Raw genomic sequence first — 14,707 nt, 5'->3', positions numbered from 1 at the left:
TATGAAGCCACCACAATTAACCTGTTAGTTTAGCTTAGCCGAAAATCCAAGACTTCGTTAAATGCTGTTTAACTCTTTAGCAGAGGCTTATATTTCCAGAATAAATGACTTCCAAACACACAATTACTTCACACTTTTCAAAAAGTAATTATTTTCTTTGTTTCTTTGTTTTAAATGAAACTAAGAAATTTTAATGTGTGGTGAACATAAAATGGCTAGGATAGGATAGGACATATAGAGTGCTTTGAAAAAGTATGATAATCAAATTTAAACATTACACAAAGAGTAAATACCAAACTAAACTCAACTAAATTCTATATCTAACTGGCAACTATAAAGCTAATAAGCTTTAGCAAGAGCATAGCTGTTGCCTTCAAGGCAAGGGTCATATGCAGGGTAGCTGAGTTAGCATTACAACACCCACGCTAATCTGTAATCGTGATTACTGCAAGATGTGCTGGTTCTTACGTTTTCTTTTCTAATGAGCATTTGTGTAAACAGGAGATTTACAAAAAAGTTTAAGATATGACAGGTAACATACAGTTCAACAGTTACATTAGAATCCTTTAGTTAACGCTAAATTTCATATTATTTAAATGCATAGAAAACAAAGTCATCTCTTTAATAAGAAACTTGCTAATATGGACAATATAATCAATATATCTATATAAATTACACAGAAATGAACATTGTAGAGCACATCATCTTAGAAATGTATTTTATTTAGAGAATAATAGAAATGTGTACTTCAAGGAGAATATTGTTTATAATAAAGTACACATCACACTGACTATATGTTTGACAGTATTGTTTTAAAGGGTATTTTTTTTCAATGGTACAATGGGAAGTAATGGATACCCCATCACTATAATATAATATAATATAATATAATATAATATAATATAATATTGTATAATATTTACAGTCTGTCTTACCTTCGGATTTTTTTGTTTATTTACTGCAGATTTTTATGTGTTTTTTACTAATATTTGTTTTAAGTATTTTTATCATTTTAATATAGATATGAGACAAAACTCAACAAGGACCCTTTATGTTTATGTTGGTTATTCAGTCACCGTCACAAAGACATCCAAGTCGAAATAAACTGCACTGAATCCTCCTTACTCTTTTAACTACACTGGAAAATATCCAAATGAAATAAATTTCCAGAATAAAGTCTAAATTTTATTTTTGTTTCAGTTTATTACTTCCACATACAATACTATGCAAAGTCTCGAGCCACCCACACACTCGAAGAGGATAAAGAGGTGGTCCAGCGTGTTCCTCCTGAATCTAAGATTCGACTAACAGATGAGCGCTCCTTTCCAGGACTTTGGCATAGAGCTTTTTAGGGAGGCTGAACAGTATGACCCCCCTGTAGCTGGAGCACACAATTTAAGATTCTCCCTCTCTCAGAGTGAAAAAGCTGCCAATGTCAAAAGAAAAACTTTGAAATACGTTCAGAAAACTTGAAGAACTTTTGCTCAAATCCACTATAAAACAGCAAAATATGAAAGTCACTATTTTGACAGGCCCCCATTGTTCTGATGTCCCAGTTACTCATTTCTACTCCCAGTGGACATTTTACATAAACAAAAATCCAGAATAAACTGCATTGGGAGATAAACTATTTCGATCATTTGATTTAATTAAACCACAAGTATACATTCTTGATGACTGACATAAGCGTAAAAATACTGTGTTGCGTTGTAAGTGTTTAAAAATCACAGGGACAGTGTGAGTGAGCTCATCGTTCCATTTGCTAATTTTACAACTCTGGGTGGCTGATGTAACGCTTAATTTTGTTTTAGTCTTTTTTTGGATTTGCTCGGGTACCGAACTATTTTTTTCCCTCTCTTTCTATCACAAATGCACACATACAAAGACACACACTCACAAAGCCAACATTTGGAGCAATGTTTAGGTGCAGTGACCTGTTTTTGTGAGCCTGTCTGAGCAGGTCTGAATAGTCGGGCCCTCACGATGGTTGGATGGCATTCTGATCCAACGTGCTGCAGATCACGGGACCGTTTACAGAACACTGGCTACTCTCACAACAAGGGTGAGCTCACAGACCTATAAAACAAGGGTGTGGATCTAATCTGTCCGATGAACAGCATGAAATTCAAATGGGAAAAAAAGGGCTGAAGGCTCAAAAAGACGAAAACAGAGACAGGAAAGACTCACAACAGAGGGAAAAGTCAAAAAAGCAATGCAAAAAAAGATACTAAGGTAATAAATGAGTAATTAACCTTCAGATGATAGCATAAAGGGGGGGCTGAATGTTAACAGAGGATATTATGTTTGTGTTGGCTGTAGCTACAAATGCCCACATGGATCTATTTCATTTTGACAAGAGATTCTTTTGTAAAGACGTTTGTGTTTCTTTCACCAAGACAAACAGGCCTTCAGAATGAGCAGCTCTCGATGTTGTGGTGGGCCCAGTGGGGGGATCCTGTATCTGACCCAGAAGATCTCCTCACTGAGCCAAAGATGCAATACAGTCCAGAAATGGTAAGCCAAAGCCACAGAGCTGACTGACTGTCCCTTGTCACACCAAACAGTTATCTCAGTATAAGGTCACCTACGATGACGCCAGTGAAGTCTTTGATTTCATGCATCATAAATAACTTAATATGAATGAAAGTGGCAGGAAAAGACGTTGAAGGTGAATTAATCAGTATCATTCACGTCCTTTAAACATGCAGGTATCACAGAAACAGAAGTCTCTTCACTCCAACGAGGCCCCCTTCCTGCATCAGACCCCGGCCAACCACTCGGCCCTGGGGACCGTTCAAACACAATCCCACCACACATTTTTCTTCTTAAACATTGTGAAATCAAATACCTCTCCAAGCTGCTCTCATTTGAACTGCCAAACAATGCTTTCCCTCACTCGTTTCACTTGCGGACGGCAGTGAGGAAAGACAGACAAAGAACATTATGGCTTCCTTGTTGAAATGCAAACTGCTGAGCACTTTCACCCTCCTCTCTAACCTTAGAACAAATATTGATTTCTAACACTTCTGTCTATACCACGACGCTCAACCTGATCTTTTAGGTTTGAAAAGAAGCGTGCCACTGTCAGCAAATTACATTTTCATTTTGACCACAGTTGGCTTGAAAGGTACCCGTTGTCATGTAACTTTGGCATCAGAAGCTTTCAGCATATGGTACTGCAGAGAAAGCTGAAAGGGGAGCTCTGGAGTGTTTCTGGGGCCCTACAAAAACTACCTCACTCAAACAGTGTACTACAAGTGTAGAAGATTCAGTGTTTTTAGTGTTTGCTCCTGCAGTTAAAGTTTCAATTTGACACGCTAAACAGTCTTATAATCATTACAAATGCCTCACTTATGGTATTTACACTACAACAGAGGATGTAAGCATTTGATAATATTATAACACAGAAAATTATTTAGTTTTTTAAATGTATATATGGTTCTCATGTCGCACTCTTGCTTCATTTTAAATAAGCTTTCTGGCTAAGGTATTTCTGTTTGGAGTTTCCGTGTCCTCCCATCTGGCTTCTTCCCACAGTCCATGAATGTCAAAGATATGAATGTTAGGTTAACTGGTGATTATGAATTTTCCATAGGTGTGAAATTGAGCAAAAATAGTTATTTGTCTCTCTGGTTTAGTCCAGTAATAGAGTGGTGACCAGGGTGTATCCTGCTTCTCATCCAATGACAGTTGGGATAGGGGCCAGAGCCACCATGAGATGGAAAAGCTGAGAAAAATGGATAGACAGATGAACATGCGGTTACCAACCTTTATGGCTTGTGGCCTTTTCAAATGGAGCAATGGCCACTATGACAGATTGTCATACGTTTTGGCCACAATGTGGGTTTGAGTTAAGAGCATTCGAAGTTAAGAATGAGGTTTTGTTTCTTACATTGATATATTTGGATGAAAAAAATTGAAAACCCCATCCATCTTCTTCCGTTTATCCGATTTGGAGGTAGGATGTGGGAGCCTATCCCAGGTGGCATGGAATAAGAGGCAGGGTATACCCAGGACAGATCGCCAGTCTGTCTGGGCTAACAGAGAGAGAGACAACCATTCATACTCATATGTGAGCTTTCCCTTAGAGAAAGGGCAAGGACCTCAGTCATTCAGGAGTGACTCAAAGTAAACCCGCTGGGCATCAAATGGGTCAGTTGGGGTGGTGTTACAGGTGTTTCTGGCATGTGCAACCCGGAAGTAGCCCGAAGGATTGTAGCTTTTAACTGGCTTGGGAACACCTTGGTATTTCTACAGAAGTGCTGAAGGCAGGTAGGGAGGGCCGGACATTTTTACTTAGACTGCTGCCCCCTGCTGTAGAAAATGAAAGGATGTCCTGATTCCCTATTTGGATCTCTATTAGCTCACAAGAATTACACATGATGATTTAGAAAGTCAAATGAAATGCACACTGTGTATTCATCCAATGAGCTTCTGATTTTTAGATACCCATTGATATCATGGACTTTTGACACATCTTATTGGAATTAACACAGTGGCATAGATCACCTATAGACAGTAAGGGACAAAACATGTTTTGGTACATAAGCAGAACAGCAATTACGAGATATCAAAACTTGTGCCGTCTAAACTTGCCCCAATTTTCAAATTTGTACAAATCAACCAAGCATTCCTTCCCTAACCATATGTATAAACTGTGTACTGCTATGTGCATGTGTTTTCACATGCAAGACAAGTGTGCACTTCAACTGAGTCCTTTCAAGCGCGCTATAAAAGCTGCTGTCAGCTGTATACCATGGCGCCAGATAGGAAATAGAAGTCTTGGTACAGAATTGGGACTGAGCTGAGTGAAGCTGAGTGGGACCTCTGAGTAAAACTCTCTCCAAGTTAAATTCAACAATGGCCGACTCACAGCTCTGGCACACAGGATAAGTGGAAATGTGGTGGTGAACTGTACACCTCTGTGAACATGATGGAGTGGAGTAAACCATGCTTTCAGCAGAAGTTTGGGTCAGACAGAAGTGTTTCCCTCAGATTATTCCAGAAGATAATTTAGCCACAAAGGTGTAGATTAAAATGCAAAGTAGGACTTTATAAAAGAAAAAATAAGACAGTGAGCAGTGCAAGTTCCAAGTTCTGGATCTCATAATCACAGCATCAGCAATCTAATGCTCTAAAAATGACCACCTAAGCTCATTTTATGCAAAGGTGTATTTAATTTAAGTGCAATTATCAAGCATATGGGTTATAAGAGCCCAGTACTTATGTAAACTCAGGAAAAAAAAAAAAACAGCACCTTCCCAGGAAATCCTGCAAGATATACACCCAATGACAGAAAGATGGCTAAATCTGTGACACGCATGTCTGTGAAAGAGTGTAGATTTAGGTGCAGTCTTACTACCGTAATAGCAGGAAACTAGCATTATTATTATTATTATTATTAAAGACAATTACTGAATCCACGGCCTCTGCTGCCATGCTCTAATGCGACCATTATATACAATTATAGAATAACAATGGCATTACTCTGTCAAAACAAAGCTAATTTTAGGGCTTGCAATTACTCAGAGAAAGCCATTACTTTAAATTACTCTAGTTTCTTATCATGACATAGTATTTGCCTAAGAAAAGCTGACTTTGGATAAAAATATAGAAATTGTCTTTGTTCTCCAAATGGACTCAGGACATTGGCTAATGCAAAGTTTGCCAGTGAGGCTATTGGTAGAAAGCTGAAACATCACTGGCATCTTGCTCAGACCTTTGCACCAATCATTAGCTCGCTCTTGCTTATGTTCTGGTTTAAATATGTCTGCCAGTGATTGACAGATTACCGTTTGGCAACTCCAACAATCCTGGAGTCCATAAAGGCTCAATCTCGTCCAATCACAGAGTCGGGCCAAACTCCGCCCAAGCCTAGTGCTGCCTGCACAGGAAACCAGCTCCAGATGCAGCCCCTGGAGGAAGGTGAGTGTTTCAGATGCAGTGCAGTGCACTAACCAGAACCAGGCCTCACTTGCATTGCTCCCTGCCTGCACAATGAACCTTTTTCTGGGCCTGAAGGCAGGGGGAGGGGGTGGGTGTTGGAGGTGTGGGTCCTTGTGGGAGCATGAACCAAGTTGGCTATAGGTCAGTTGTTCTAGTCGACCAAAGACTCTCTGGCCAGAACTCACCTCAAAAGGTTTTCAGACAGTTTATCATTACCATAGGAACCAGGAAAAAAACTAATTTGAATTATTTTGGAAAAGCACACATGTGCTTCATTTGCAAATATATAATCACAACCAATTTGCATTCACAAATAACACGCAAAGCTGGAAGGGATACAAGCAAACTTCTAAAAGCAAAACACATAAATCCTCGGGGAAAGAAGACAGCAACTAAAGTTTGCCTCTAAATTATGTAATGCAAGCTTACCATTGATTTGTAATAGAACAGCTGGAAGACAAACAAAGTCTTTACCCTTAGAGAGACTGGAAGGATTCTGCACATGTAAACAACACCAAAAATGAATGCAAACTCACATTCTGTTAATGAGCATGCCTTATCCAAGCCTGCTGGCACGAGTGCACGTGTGCAGTATCTCAGCGGAGACACCTGGTCATTGTAACCTGCTGTGATGACAATGACGGATCCGAGAATGGGTTTACAGTTTATTAAAAGGCGGAAATTTGCCTCAAGTTAAGGAGGAATGGAAAAATATAGTTTATCTCTGGATCTCTTAACAGCCATTATTCTGTCTTGTGTGAAAGGTTGTGGACATTGTATCAGATTTTTAACCAGAACAACGGAAACAGGACTTTAAACACAAAGAAGAGCAAGTGTGCACATAAGATCATAGACATACTGAACAGTGGAAGATCAACTTAAATCACTCGGTTTTCTGCGAAATGAGGTTGAATTTTATTTATTCATCCCATCCTTGTCTTCCTAATCAGGAAACAAGCAATAAATTAGCCATAGAAATTAAGTCTGATTGTGTTTGTTTATATACAAGACATTTAAAACCGCTTTTTACAGTAAGATTTTTATCAGCAAACATTTGCAGAGTTTATTTGTCTTTGTCCATTTTTTGTTTTCACAAAACATCATTCAATTTGGCTAATTTTTCAGAGGTTGAGACAGGCCAAAGACATGGATTGTGCTAACTACATCTGAAAGCCTGAGCGGTTCCCTACCTTCTAAAATGTGAGGCTTCAGCTGTTCAGAAGCTGTACAAAATTACAAATACATCTTACTTTTGCTGCTGGCTGACTTTGATGTAAGTCATGACTCTGATGTACAAATGTAAATTGAAAAACAAGTAGCTTCTGAACGTTTTGTGTACTCAGGTACTACATACAACTACAGGTATTGCCACATACACCAGGGCTGAAATTTTAAGGATTACAATTATCACTTCTCTCTTCTCTAGATGTATCATCATCCAGGTGACCTGGTAATGTAACAAAAATGTTTGAGGGGAAAGCAGACCGAGATTTTCTTTCATGCAACTCCACCTGTACAGGGTGGATTATGGAACGTACACCCTGATCGCCAACATGCATGTTGTCTATCAGTGGGCCAACTCATGCATGTCTCTGACTGAGGGGGAACATAAATAGAAAAAAGGAGTAAAGGAGAAAGACATGAGTACTTTATTGATTGCCTGATGGGATAAATGTACAGCTGCCTGGCAGCTCAACGCACTGGAAATTGTTTTTTGTATTACAGTTCATTCCTGTATTTCTTTTAATTTTTTCCTGAATGCTGCACCTGCAATATCAAATTGGTGCAAATGTTTTCTTAACATTTCTTGGATTCGTATGCATTTCATCAAGTTGTATGTACTGAGTTCTTAGGCCGCTGTACAGAAAGTGAGCTTAGTAAGCTCTTATTTGTAAGGTGACCCCCCCAGTCTAGATCCAGCAGCTTGCCTGTAATGCTTGCTGGATGACAGACACATAAAACTTTTGTTTTAAATGAGGTCTGAATAACCACACAGTGTTTGAGATGTGTGTGATTCCGTTCTGCCCAGCCAAGTAGCCCGGATGCTGAACTGCACGCTACACTGTTGGGGGAGAAATCAATGAACATCTGCACAGAGAGGGATGGATGGTCAGCTGCCTCTCTGTCTGTGCAAGTAAAAACTTTCAGTAGTTTTTACATCAGTTTTCGTCTCTTTCACCTTTTATCCCCTTTAATCGTCTGTCTCCCCATGCAACTCTCGGTCTTTTATCTTTTCCTCTTTTGCTCCCTGTGTGTCAAAAGTTGGTTTGGCACAGAGCTTGAGGACTATAATTTAGAGGAGACATGAGACCCAATCACAGAAACAAACACAGTCCCCGCACTCCACCCTGTCACCGCCAGTCAGCCACATGCTGGTCAATGTGGCTGGATTCTGTCTGCCCGGCACACGACACCATGCCTGCTTATCTCACTTAGGCTAAGACCTGCAGTTCGTTTGCGGTGCTGGAAAAATACGGAAGACAGAAGTCGCACAAGCTTTTAAGGTAGTATACTCTCTTATGGTTGGAAACATAAGGAAATTAACAAGGCTTCTTTTTTTTGCTGCATGGGCTGCAACAGATTATGGCGCAATTCTCCAGATGAGAGAACTGCAGCCACAAACCCCAGGGCCATGTAAAACCTCCCGCACTTTTCTCACACTGAGGAAAACCAAATCATACAAAGACACATGCACATGCACACAGAAACACACAAACATCCCCGTAATACTGCCAAGGATAGTACATTACATCCACTACTAATTGACTCAGGAGGCTCCAGCAGGGAGAAAACATCCTGAGGTAAACACACGGTTTCTACACGAAGCAGAATGAAACGGCCACAATTCGTCCGATGGGATTCAAAGCAAAACAACTGTGTTTGACATTTTACTGTTGCTCAGTTTCACTTTTCCCTGCATCCATTCAGAACGGACACAATATACATATTCACTTTTCTTTTCATGCATCTACTTTTCTTTCTTTTTTTTCTTAAATCAAAGAAACATGAGAGATTAAAACAGCCCCTCTGAATCCAGGGTCTGTCTCACACATGGATGAGAAGTTGCATAGTCGGTGGGGGCAGAATAGTTGGGGGTTTGAGTATAGTTAACCAGGAGGTTATTTCAAAATAAGAGCTTGGCTTATACTAATATGGAAAGCGTAGGCAAAATTCAAATGTGTAAATTCTTACTTGCAATTAAGCATGATCCTTCAATATGTTTAAGCTTGATTTATGATAAAAAAAAAATTAATTTTTAAGTTAATGAGTCTGTTTGTATAAGGGAAGGCTAAAGTTGCTGCCTCTGAGAGATGTTCCACTTTGATTCAGATCCAGGCATTGAGGAAAATCACAAACATTAGGGGGCACTGCTGCACCATGACAAATCCCATCCATGAATGCACCCTGCATGGACTGAACTGTGTAGGTCTGTTTTCTTTCCCTCCAAAACTCCATTCTGGAAAAGGCTTCAAAAGACAGGAAATGTGCGACAGTTGAAATGAATATTTTTCAACTATATGCTGCATACTGCCGGTCAGAGCTGTGTGACTGTGAATCCTGCATATCTGACCTTAAGTCTGTCCGTGCAGTAACTTCTAAATTCAGCAGCGTGTCATCACTAGCTTTGGCAGAACTCTGTCATCAATTAGTTTGTAGTAACGTTTGAATAAAACATGGAATTCATTATGAATAAACTAAGAGCTGCATCACGTACTGGTGTACTATGACGCGAGTCATTACTCTGAGGAGCAGCTAGTGTGCTCTCAGTCTCTCAATGGACGGAGCTAGTGTGTGTGTGTGTGTGTGTGTGTGTGTGTGTGTGTGTGTGTGTGTGTGTGTGTGTGTGTGTGTGTGTGTGTGTGTGTGTGTGAGATAGATCGTGAGCCGCATATTGGCAGTAGGCAGGGCTTCTTTTCTGACCTCACGTTAACACAGAGGTCAGAGGCAACACTGTACTTACTAGAGAGGACTTCAAAATGAGAAAAAAATGGTTATGCACACATCTGTTTTAAAGCAATAGGTTTTTCAAGGCTTGCCGAGGAAATGTGAGTGATGCGTGTGGGTTTTTGTGTGTGTGTGTAAATAAGGTCTACATCATAATCTGGACTGTCTAGCCAACCTGTGCATATCTCAGATAGACACAGACAAACACGCCTACGCGTGGCAGCTCTTCCCTAAACATTTATAGAACACTCATTACTGCAACGGGAAATGGAAAACAACTAATCTCCCTTCATCCCACTGTAAAAGCACTCTCATACACACACCTGGCTGGATGTTGATGTGTACTGGAAGACTTTAACAACAAACAAAACAATCTGGAAAGAACATACAATAAGCATAAATATAAATCCAAAGACAGACAGAGGAAAAGTTTGAAATTATGGGAAGTGACTGAAGAAAGACCTCCTCTAAGAGATGCTATTAGTGAGTGAGCTAGATCCCATGATGCTCTCTGATGATCTATTTGGTGATGAGACTCAGACCAATTCTTTATCAGTCAATTATGATTAACCAGGTCGTTTTACTGTCTGAGCTGAGGCTAACTTTAGATGTCTGAGTATTTTTTTTTAAAAATCAGCAGATTGTGAAAGAAGACCTGAATTTCAGTGTGTGCATACAAACACTTCAATTAAAGATTTGAATGACCGCATAATAAAGAGCTACAGGCAGATTCTTCAATCCGTTTTTTATTGGAAAGCCATGGTTCACACATAAAGGAGAAGAGAAAATTGAGTTAGGAAACTGGAGCCACAGTGAGGGCTAGTGATGAAAGGAACTTTCAAAATAAAAGCTGAGAAGAGATAAAATGTTTATTTCTAACTTCCAAAATTTGAAAGCGTTACTGACAAACACATCTTTGCAAGACGTTTTTTTTTTTTTTTGTTGTTTTTAAACACAGTAACTTCTCTGTCTGTGCTCAGCATGTCAGAGCAGTGGACCATAAAAAGAAAGCTTTTTCTGTGAGTAACCCAAGTCCTGTGTCCGGGTTGCATTCTGCACACACAACAGTCCTCTGTCACACACACATACTAGCATGTCACCACTAATACAAGTTTAACTTTGCCTTACTAATGCAAACATACACCAAATTATAGCAACAGAAGCATTTTGTGCCATGCTTATGTTAACTGACGTGTCACAGGAGAAGCTATACACAACATAACATGCAGGCAAGAGCGCGAGCACAGACATACAGCGATTTGTTTGGAGACTACATGTCTGCACATTAACACCCATCACCCTCCATGAATTCCATCTGTTATAACACTCTGAGTATCAGAGGGCTTAACAGGATCTCTTTTTGGCAATTCATTTGAGCCTGACCCACATTTCATGAAAAGTGGCAAAGACTGATAGCCACAAACAAGTACAGGGGCTGAAGGAGACAGAAGTTGGGGTCAGGATGGAGACAGGCAGGGTGATGAGTGCATGGCTGACTTCTCTTTATGTATGAATATATGTGTGTGTCTGTGTGAAAACGAAACAGTCCTGGTCTGCTGACTCTGGTTCAAAACACATTCTGAAATGGAACAATACAAACAAAATCAGCCAGGATTTCTACTGCGCAAACATTCCCAGAGCTTTAAGCTCATGGCTCAGCTAAAAACACTAACAGGAGAAGTACTGAAGCAAGCTTAAACCATTAATACTGGCTAACACCTTTTTCCTCCCCCAAACCTGGTTTTAGACACAACACATCCTCATCCCCATTATTCTCTCCCCATTCCAAGATTTATGAATCCATCACATAGTGTATCAGAGATTTTTTAAAAACAGGAACAGTCAGTAGCGCAATGAATCTGAGAATTCCCATGCCCTAATACAGACTGCATAGTTAGATATTTCCAAATCGCATTTTTATTTTACCATTTAAACAGACAAAAATTCTCTAAAGCAATCCTTTGAGGTTCTTTTAGAAGACCTCATTAAGTGTATAAAGAAGTGTATGAATAACTCCACAACTGTGTGAAGCCTGCTGGAAATTAATTGTGTTTGTTGTGATTAATTAATAATATATTCGTATGTAGAAATTATAAATTGAGTAACTTTTAATTGACTTCCAAATGCATATACAAAATGACATGGCAACTATGCTGAGAGAAAATGAATGTACTTTGAAACTAATGAAAATAGAAATTTAATCTACAAAAGAAGCATCAAAGCTCACATTCCAATTTAACCAAACATCGAGTATTATATAAACACATCCTGCATTGGCTAGAAACCTGTGAAAAACTGGTTGAAAATTCAGCAAGTTATGATGATTTGTGGATAGATCTCGTACTTCCATAAATATGCAACATAGCACAGAGATGACTTGTGCTAACATGATTGGTGTACTGACGCACAAGATTCAATTACAAATCACAAATGGTGAAATCACAACTGCCAACACTAACAAGTATTATAGCATTAATCAAGTAACAGCTCCAGAGGGCTTTTGCAAGAAAGTTTAGAATGACTAAGGATCAAGATGGCGTTGGACAAATGAGTCCAAGTGATTCACTAAACTTGAACACTGAACTCCCCTTCATACATTATACCCAAATCCTTATCATACTCCTCCTAGGGTTCTTATGGCTCTTCTTCACTTCCCAGAATTCTTGGGTCACGTGCTGCGCTCCCCTCACGCATCACACATCCCTCACAACAACTTAAAGACAACAGCTTGCTGATGTTTCTCACACATTCTATTTGGGTGGATAATTTCTCAACTAAGGAAAAGGCTTAAAATGTTTTCAGCTGTTTCAAATTTGACTATATCCCTTGCACCTCTTGGGCCCACAATCACTGACCATCTCTGGCCTTTATTCCAAGTTAAAGTTGACAATGTGTCACAGGGTGCACGACGTTTGCCTGACCTCTGTGATAACTGATAACAGTAGATGTCTGGCAGTAAATCCTCAGACACCATTCATCTCTTCATACACTGTGAAAATAAATGTCTCTCTTTTTCATCCCTTCCCATCATCTCTGTCCTTCCTGAACAGATGGTAAACACATCACTAATGTCTTGTCTGTCTGTTTGTCTACCCTGTGACGCTGCGCAGAGCCTCGCTGTTAAACAAGAACTAAACACATCACACTGGCAAAGAGGTACATCTTCTCCAAACAACACTAAGACTGTGAGAACTATAGTGTCACTTTGTGCTTGATGACTTAAGTACTAAAGTGCACCCAAGTATACCACTCTGCTAATATTATCCAATTTGTACCACAACGCCTGTATTCAGTAGTCTGTAGACTTGCGCTCACCACACACTTTTGATATACTTTGTTAACAAATTTCCACTTCAGGACTTCATAAATCTGTAGATCAAAGTATTATAAAGTTTTACTCCATTCTAATAAAATGCTGTTATACTTTGATTTAATCTCCTAAAAAAGTTCTGCAACAATTAATAGACTGATAAAAATGTCTGATTAATGAGTATCAAAGCAATTAAAGTTAAACAATTAAACTCACACTTTTGTGCCAGTGCTACATGGCACAGTTATCTTTAGACATAAAGGGCAAAAGCTAGCTGAAAGAGGACAAATTGTAAAAGCCTAACTGTCCAGAAACCAAACTGTAGTTTGCTGCATTTGTATCCATGTGGTACAAAGTCATTCAGATGTCTTTAGTCTCACATGATATTGGACAAAAGAGTTAATGTCAATTTCTGTGCCACTGGAGAACAAGAGTAATTACTTTTTCCTTTTTCTTTATAACACTTACAAAAAATAATATACCATGTAAATTTAATGTAAATCGGATGATTCTGACACATTAGGTTGACTTCCTGCTCCCCCCCAACTAAATGCACTTCTACAGTGATTTAATACTGAAATGATGATCTGGATCTGAAATACATAAAAGTACTGCTTGACTGACCCAAAACATTGGAGTGCCACCGAGCCATTTTGGCGCTCCAATGTCCATGAGCCATAACAAAAAATAGTCTTTTTTCTCCTCCTTTTGAGTCAGCTTCCATCTAATTGGTTGTTTGTTGCAAATGGAAGGTTTAACCAGCAGGTCGGTTGCTTCTATGCTCACAGCCAGAGCTAAATCATACAGATCCAAGAGTAGAAAAAAAACCCAGTTTTAAACAGAGCACTAAGAGCTGTCTATAGCCTGAGCCTTGCACTTACAGAGATTACTTGTACTCGTTTCATATGAGCCTCGCGATAGCAGTATATGTATGACAGAATATCCACTTTTTTCTGATATTCATAGTATACAACGGGTAAAATATTTAACATGTCACCAATTTTGTAAGTGCTACTGACATGAACCAGATGTCGGTAACAACCAATCCAGTCCACACATGAAAAGAAATCAAACCACAGATGTCCATAAATTAGGTGTAATAATAACACATGAAGCAAGGGAGGCGCAAAAAGGCATGGAAAGTCATGACGCCTGCTGAAATCCATCAGTGATTAGAAAGAAATCCTGCCACTTAGTGCAAATTAATATCAGCTGGTTGAGTCCCAACTGATGGACTATAAGAAGGTGTCTCATTACCAAGGTGTCACACAAAAAAATCTCATGATGGGTAAAACAAATGAGCTCTCTCAAGACCTTTGCAACTTATTGTTGCAAAACATACTGAGGGCATTGGTTACAGAAGAAACTTTCTAAACTACTAAAGGTTCCAGTGAGCATTGTTGGGGTCATAATGTGGAAGTGGAAAGAACATCATTTCACCATAAACATACCATGAATCGACTATGACCAGGTGCTCCCTGCAAAATTTCAGACAGAGGAGTAAAA

At 39.3% G+C, this 14,707-nt stretch overlaps 1 protein-coding gene across 2 annotated transcripts in view; it reads right to left on the bottom strand.

Moving 5' to 3' along the window:
* scfd2 (sec1 family domain containing 2) overlaps positions 1–14,707 on the bottom strand; it is a 60,107-nt gene that overhangs the window by 14,082 nt on the left and 31,318 nt on the right. The gene's annotated exons all lie outside the window — the stretch shown is intronic.

This window comes from Haplochromis burtoni, unplaced genomic scaffold (assembly GCF_018398535.1).
Source record: "Haplochromis burtoni strain Fernald_Lab_line unplaced genomic scaffold, NCSU_Asbu1 Contig_65, whole genome shotgun sequence".
NCBI lineage: Eukaryota > Metazoa > Chordata > Actinopteri > Cichliformes > Cichlidae > Haplochromis > Haplochromis burtoni.
The sequence above is the reverse complement of the archived record's forward strand: the minus strand, read 5'-3'. Positions and strand labels throughout refer to the sequence as shown.